At 42.1% G+C, this 8,224-nt stretch overlaps 1 pseudogene; it reads right to left on the reverse strand.

Moving 5' to 3' along the window:
* Positions 1–1,367: 1,367 nt before the first annotated feature.
* LOC121845799 lies at positions 1,368–5,259 on the reverse strand (annotated as a pseudogene).
* Between the last annotated feature and the right edge of the window lie 2,965 nt (positions 5,260–8,224).

Below are 8,224 nucleotides of genomic sequence, written 5' to 3' on the forward strand. Positions count from 1 at the left end.
CCCACCTCAGCTGTAGATCTCTGCAGTTCATCCAGAGTGATCATGGGCCTCTTGGCTGCATCTCTGATCAGTCTTCTCCTTGTATGAGCTGAAAGTTTAGAGGGACGGCCAGGTCTTGGTAGATTTGCAGTGGTCTGATACTCCTTCCATTTCAATATTATCGCTTGCACAGTGCTCCTTGGGATGTTTAAAGCTTGGGAAATCTTTTTGTATCCAAATCCGGCTTTAAACTTCTTCATAACAGTATCTCGGACCTGCCTGATTGTGTTCCTTGTTCTTCATGATGCTCTCTGCGCTTTTAACGGACCTCTGAGACTATCACAGTGCAGGTGCATTTATACGGAGACTTGATTACACACAGGTGGATTGTATTTATCATCATTAGTCATTTAGGTCAACATTGGATCATTCAGAGAACTTCTGACCGGAACTTCTGGAGAGAGTTTGCTGCACTGAAAGTAAAGGGGCTGAATAATTTTGCATGCCCAATTTTTCAGTTTTTGATTTGTTAAAAATGTTTGAAATATCCAATAAATGTCGTTCCACTTCATGATTGTGTCCCACTTGTTGTTGATTCTTCACAAAAAATACAGTTTTATATCTTTATGTTTGAAGCCTGAAATGTGGCAAAAGGTCGCAAAGTTCAAGGGGGCCGAATACTTTCGCAAGGCACTGTATGTCCTAGAGAATAGGGTTCTATTTGGGACTACGACTGTAGCTTTATATATATGTCCCAGAGAATAGGGTTCTATTTGGGACTATGACTGTAGCTTTATATATATGTCCTAGAGAATAGGGTTCCATTTGGGACTACGACTGACTGTAGCTTTATATATATTTCCTAGAGAATAAGGTTCCATTTGGGACTACGACTGACTGTAGCTTTATATATATTTCCTAGAGAATAGGGTTCCATTTGGAACTATGACTGTAGCTTTATATATATATATGTCCTAGAGAATAGGGTTCCATTTGGACTATGACTGTAGCTTTATATGTCCTAGAGATAGGGTTCCATTTTGGACTACGACTGTAGCTTTATATGTCCTAGAGAATTGGGTTCTATTTGGGACTACGACTGACTGTAGCTTTATATATATTTCCTAGTGAATAGGGTTCCATTTGGGACTATGACTGTAGCTTCATATGTTCTAGAGAATAGGGTTCCATTTGGGACTATGACTGTAGCTTTATATGTTCTAGTGAATAGGGTTCCATTTGGGACTATGACTGTAGCTTTATATATAAACATATACTACCGTTCAAAAGGTTGGGGTCACTTAGAAATGTCCTTCTTTTAGAAGGAAAAGCACATTTTGTCTATTAAAATAACATCAAATTCATCATAAATACAGTGTAGACATGGTTAAATGTTGTAAATGACTATTGTAGCTGGAAACAGCTAATTTTGTATGGATTATCTACATAGGTGTACAGAGGCCCATTATCAGCAACCATCTGTCCAGATGCATCTGCACAATGTGTACCTGAATACCTCCGGGGGTAGGCAGGAAGATCTGATCGCAACGTGTCCTTTAATTGTCTACACCCGGTCTTAAAATGTGGTCACAATCAGAATGTGGACCAGATCAGGACAAAAGGATGCATGTTAGAACCTGGTATAAAACAGATTTTTAGAAACATCCTAAATGTATAAACAAGTCAGCTTGTAAATGCTGGGGGGGGGTATCTAACAAATCAGGGTCAACACATTCTGAAATCAATTCAAGAAATATAGCCTTGAAATTGGCACCATGTTTCAACACTCAGCAACGAACCCATATTAATAATATTATAGAATAATAAAACTACTACATGTTATTATATGCCATTAACACTTTACACCCAAATACAGGTTGAAATTGGAACGCAATGGCTGTTCAGTAACATGTCATCAATGTGGCCTAAAGTACAGAAAAATATCAAATCAACAGTAATGTTTGGATTCAGTCTTGTGTCAGGTGAACTGTTGTGTGCTCAACATTTTTTCTTTCAATTGCTACCATGCTGTTCATATTTAAATCTGTAAGACATTTCCATTTTACCCTAGGCCTGGTGTGATTGGTTGATGGATAGGTCCTTCAACCCCGAGGCCTAGGGTGATTGGTCGCTCGAGGGCTGGTGTATCTCCTACATGTGTTTTCATGTGTTTCACCAGGCACCTATGATAGGAGAACCTCTCACCACATGGATCACACCTATAGGGCTTCTCTCCTGTATGTGTTCTCATGTGTGTAGCCAGAGTATCTGACCTGGGAAACCTCTTCCCACACTGACCACAGCTGTAAGGCTTCTCCCCAGTGTGTGTAAGCTGGTGCTTCTTCAGTGCCCCGGAGCGAGCAAAGCTCTTCCCGCACTCAGAGCAGTGGTAAGGTTTTTCCCCGGTGTGCGAGCGCTGGTGTAGAGTCAGGCTTCCCGATTCGGCAAAGCTCTTCCCACACTGGTCACAGACGTACGGTTTCTCTCCTGTGTGTGTCCGCTGGTGTGTTTTGAGCTGAGTCAGGGTAAGGAAGTTCTTGGGACAGTCGGTGCATTGGTGAGTCTTCTCCCGTTGTGTGTTCTCATGTGTGCATTGTAGATGTCTAGAGAGTAGTAGCCCTTACCACACTGCGGGCAAAGGTGAGACCTCACTTTAGCATGCGTCTGTTGGTGTACTTTCAGGTGGCCCATTTGGGAGAAACTCCTCCTGCACTGGGAGCATTGGTAAGGCTTCTCTCCGGTGTGAGTCCGCTGGTGTGCCTTAAACGTGGCCCTGTGGCTGAATGTCTTCCCACAGTGGGAGCACTGGAAAGGTTTCTCTCCTGTGTGAATCCTCTCATGGCTTTTCAAGCCAGACTGTTGGCGGAAGCGCTTCCCGCACTGGGAGCAGAGGTGAGGTTTCCCTCCGGTATGGATTCTCTGGTGAGTTCTGAGGTCTGCCGACGAGGTGAAACTCTCCTCACACTGATCACAGCCATAATGAGTTTCTCCAGTGTGGACCCTCTGGTGTAATTTCAGACTATATTTTGACGAAAATCTTTTCTCACACAGTAAACAGCTGTAAGGCTTCTCTTCTGTGTGGGTTCGCTTGTGCAATAACAGCTGACTTGAGGTACAAACGCTTATCCCACAATCTGAACAGCTATAAGGCTTCTCGCCTGTGTGTCTCTGCAGGTGTACTTTAAACTGGCTTGAATAACAAAAACTCTTTCCACATTGATCACAGTTATAAGGCTTCTCTCCTGTGTGTGTTCTCTGGTGTACTTTCAGTTCTTGTAACTGAGCAAAACTCTTCCTACACTGGGAACAGCTATAAGGTTTCTCTCCTGTATGGATTGTCTGGTGTTTTTTTAGTGCTGATGAAGATTTGCAACTCTTCCCACAGTCAGAGCAGCGGTGAGGTTTCATCCCTGTAGGTTTCCATTCATGTTTCTCGAGGTGTTCTGATCTGGAGAGACTTTTCTCTGCCTTGTCAGCATCAGGATGTAGTTGAGGCGCCCCAGAGGATCCAGGATAGTCATGTCTCTCTCCTGTGTAAACAAAACAATTTATAAAACAGTGAATACAGTGTAAGTCTTCATCATAAACTATCAGTCCTAGAGAAGTTGAATCACACAGCTGTGTTGTCAAAACAATATTACTTCCTCCTACAGACCACATTATTAACACACCAACACACCCCTTAACAATCCAGACCACATTATTAATGCACCAACACACCCCTTAACAATCCAGACCACATTATTAATGCACCAACACACCCCTTAACCCCCAGACCACATTATTAACACATTGACACACCCCTTAACCCCCAGACCACATTATTAATGCATTAACACACCACTAAAACCTCCTACTTACTTTGATCAGTCAAATCTCCCTCTTCCTCCTCATCTCCTCCTCTCACAGTTCCACTCAGCCCGGGTGTTTTCCTGCAGTCGTCCAGCCACACAGACGCCCTCTTCAGACCCCGCAGTAAGGCACTCCTGGGAGAGGTACAACCCAGGGACTGGAGGGAGGAAGGTGGCGAAGTAGGCTTGTCCTGGAAATAAAAAAAAGAGACAGAAATAGAGACTAGAATGAAGCAGGGAGGGAAACACTCCTACCTGTAAAGAAGTGGTCACCATGCCAACAATAAAGCCTTGTAACTCCTGTTTATTTAAAGAAGTGGTCACCACGCCAACGATAACCATGCCGGTACCATCAGTGAAGTAATATAAAAAAAAGCACATTATTTAAATTTATGCTCAGCTGTGCCTCGCAAGTAAATACATCAACTGATCTCAAGTTCTGAAATAAAATATGGCCTGAGAAGAACAATATTGGCAGGCCAAACATAGCCAATATGCTGTGATAATGTATTAAGTCTACTGCACAGACTACAGAACTGGTTTTATTTCGGTTCATGTTGCATAGGTGGACATTTTTAGGGGGTGGCATGTTTAAAAAAAAAAATGTTTAAATGTTTTAAATTGAGTGCTAAATCTCGGCTGGCATTTTAGCACTGAAGGTAATCTTGACTCAGAGAAGGAAGGAGTCCACTGCTGTTTTTTCCATTGTGAAATCTCAAGTCTTTCCTTGATTCTTTCCTTTCCTTGATTCTTTCCTTTCCTTGATTCCTCAATCGGGCCATTCTGCCTCCTCAAAAAGCATTGGAGGAGAAAGTCCAAGGAGGAGGAACCTCAGATCTTCTCCTCCAATGTCTGTACAGTATAGGAAGGATTCTGAATCAAGAAGAATCCAAGACAGACTGTTGAGAATCAGAAATGCTTTCTGACTGGGATGTACTCACACCACTCTCCCTCTGCTCTGGGGTATGCCTCTCTGGAGATGACTCCGCCTCCAGCCCGTTGCTAGGAAACCAATCCTTGTCCTGCATGTCCCATTCCTCACCGCAGGTTGTAGCATCGTCATCATCATCTGACTGGCTGGGACTCATGGGTGCCACAGTAGATTCTTCCTGCATCCTCCTGATGTCATCTTTCAGTCGGAGTAACCAAGACATTCCCTGCTCCTCCGATTTGACTGAATCTGCATTTTCCCACATTTCCTCCATGAGTTTACGTCGCAACGAGCGATGGTTCTTTCCTTTAACTTGGGAGCCATCTATTCCACAGCGTTCACACAGGTATAGTATATTGTCCTTAGTTAGAGTAAATAAACTCTGTTCGATTTCATCCAACAATGTTTCCTTCTCTTCACTCATGTTTTCCTGCTGTTGGGAACAACAACAACACTGCAGTCAATGGCAAGACAGCAGGAAGTCCATACACTTTAGATGACCTGATAGAAGACAGCAGGAAGACACTTTAGATGACCTGAAGAAGACAGCAGGAAGTCCATACACTTTAGATGACCTGTAGTAGAAGACAGCAGGAAGTCCATACACCTGTAATAGAAGAATGATACATCACAACACAGTATTGACAGTGTAATATGATTATTTACGACATTTACCAGTGTTCTCTTCTCATCACCTAATGCAACTACTGTAGATCTAGGTGTAGGCTGATCCTAGATCAGCCACAAGAGGCTGCCACTATTTGTGAGATTCAGATGTTTGGTTGGAATTTTTTAATTAAGAAGAATTGCCAAGTTTGTCGACTACACAACGAAGGGACTTGTTTAATACATTCTTCATGTCAAAGGTAAGTGAGTGTCCAAGGCCCCTTTGTAAGAGAGAACAGTATTGCCTTAGTCTGTATGTTTATGTAATGTTTTCATTATTAAAGTTAGTCTCCTAGTCCACAAGAACCGTTCGCCAGCCAACGTTAGCTTCCCTGGCAACGGACCCGTTAGCTAGCAGCAACGTTAGCTAGCAGCAACGTTAGCTTCCCTGGCAACGGACCCGCTAGCAGCAACGTTAGCTTCCCTGGCAACGGACCCGCTAGCAGCACGGAGTATGAGAAACATAGAACTGGGCAGGGAAAAGGCTTTATTTTGAACCCTTTGGAAATGTGTCATTTTACACAATTCAATTATAAAAGGGGGTATTCATGAACTGCCGCCTGTCTACCATAGCGTATTGTGGCATCCTCTCCTGAAAACATTTCAAGGGAACTCAGGAGATTTTTGTGGCTCAGTTGGTAGAGCATGGTGCTTGCAACCCGCACGAAAATTGTATCCACTCACTGCTGTAAATCGCTCTGGATAAGAGCATCTGCTAAATGACTGAAATGTCAAATGTAAATCCTGAACACCCACCTCCAGTAGTTGCTTTACACGTGTTGGAGAGATTAAGTCAAGACCGGGAGGGGTTGATCCACCAGAGTTATTTAAAAGACGACTGGACAATATATACAATATATACAATATCAAGATTTTATGGGCATAGACAGTACCAGTCAAAAGTTGACACCTACTCATACAAAAGGTTTATTTTTTCTTTCTTTTTACTATTTTCTACATTGTAGAATAATATTTAATAATACGTATGGAATCATGTAGTAACCAACAAAAAAAAGTTAACAAATTCCAAATATTTTAGATTCTTCAAAGTATCCACCCTTTGCTGTAGCGTTTAGATTTCCCTTCGCTGGAACTAAGGGACCCGAACCATGAAAAACAGCCCCAGACCACTGCATGCTCCTGGCACCTGCCAAACCCAGAGTCGTCCGTCGGACTGCCAGATGGTGAAGATAATAAATCACTCCAGAGAACTCGTTTCCACTGCTCCAGAGTCCAATGGCGGCAAGCTTTACACCACGATGGCCGATGCTTGGCATTGTGATAATACATCACCCACAAGCGATAATGCATCATCACCCACAAGTGATAACGCATCACCACCCACAAGCGATAATGCATCATTAACAAGTGATAGGTGACAATATTAGCCTATCAGACTATTATTGATTTAATGTTGTCTTTACGTATACTAACTAATACATGTGTGAAATTTGTTTTGATTTAGAATGGACCATTAACATGAACCTGTCTCGGAACATGGGCAGGTGAAAAAACATGTCATCTACAGTGGGGCAAAAAAGTATTTAGTCAGCCACCAATTGTGCAAGTTCTCCCACTTAAAAAGATGAGTAATTTGAGTAATTTTCATCATAGGTACACTTCAACTATGACAGACAAAATGAGAAAAAGAAAATCCAGAAAATCACATTGTAGGATTTTTAATTAATTAATTTGCAAATTATGGTGGAAAATAAGTATTTGGTCACCTACAAACAAGCAAGATTTCTGGCTCTCACAGACCTGTAACTTCTTCTTTAAGAGGCTCCTTTGTCCTCCACTCGTTACCTGTATTAATGGCACCTGTTTGAACTTGTTATCAGTATAAAAGAAATGTTGTGCAACATGAAGTGTTTGATTAGATTTTCGATGACATTTGCATTGATGTCAAGGGACAATGAGTGCCGAGTACCAGGCAGTTAGCAAATTTGGTAGATTACTAAATGACCCTCAGCAGCATCAGACCTTGGAGAAGCCTAATTACTAATTACTACTCACACCTATCTGTTTGATGTCTCAGGTAGCCCCAGCGAAAGCCAGCATGGATAGAATGCACTCCCATAGATCTGAAATAATTGGATGGTGAAACTTACATCCAGCCAATCAGAAAAAGCCAGGCAAAGCAATTCAGATATTCTTGAAAGTCAGGACAATACTTATTCTGCAAAGAAAATGTTTTATTAGTTAGAATTAAAAATGTGGAGTGGAGCTTATAGTTAAACGATGACATCACGATGCCCCATGTACCTTTAAATGTATACGGCAATCATCAATTATTCACCATCATTTGTCATAAAGTTAGGCAAAAGACACATCCACCTGTGCTGAAGAAATCCTATATCTGCCGCTTCCATTACATGTCGCAATGATTTGCGTACTGTAGCGAAATTTAACGACTACGTGGCTTCATTTAGGGAGTTTTCAGAACCCTCCAGTTTACTTTTATTCGAAAACGGTGCTAGCGAAAAATTCAGCTACATTTCAGGCTGCCTTTGAAGATTTCTATGGTTTGGATAGCATTTAGCGAGTTCTCACACTCAATTCTGCCGCAAACGAGAGCTGGAGAAGCAGAAAAGAACAAATGGAACCGGAGGTAGAAAACGCAACAATAAGGCAAACTGGTTCTGTGACGTCACCGCGGCAACGTTAAAACGTCATCTAGCGACTAATCAACGAGCCAATAGTCCGGCACAGTTGACACGTTATAATAACCATAAAAACACAGAAATGGCTCCAATAGTTTTTCCGCCATTCAGTTTTCACATGTTGAATAAAAAAA

Source organism: Oncorhynchus tshawytscha, unplaced genomic scaffold, assembly GCF_018296145.1.
Source record: "Oncorhynchus tshawytscha isolate Ot180627B unplaced genomic scaffold, Otsh_v2.0 Un_contig_11018_pilon_pilon, whole genome shotgun sequence".
NCBI lineage: Eukaryota > Metazoa > Chordata > Actinopteri > Salmoniformes > Salmonidae > Oncorhynchus > Oncorhynchus tshawytscha.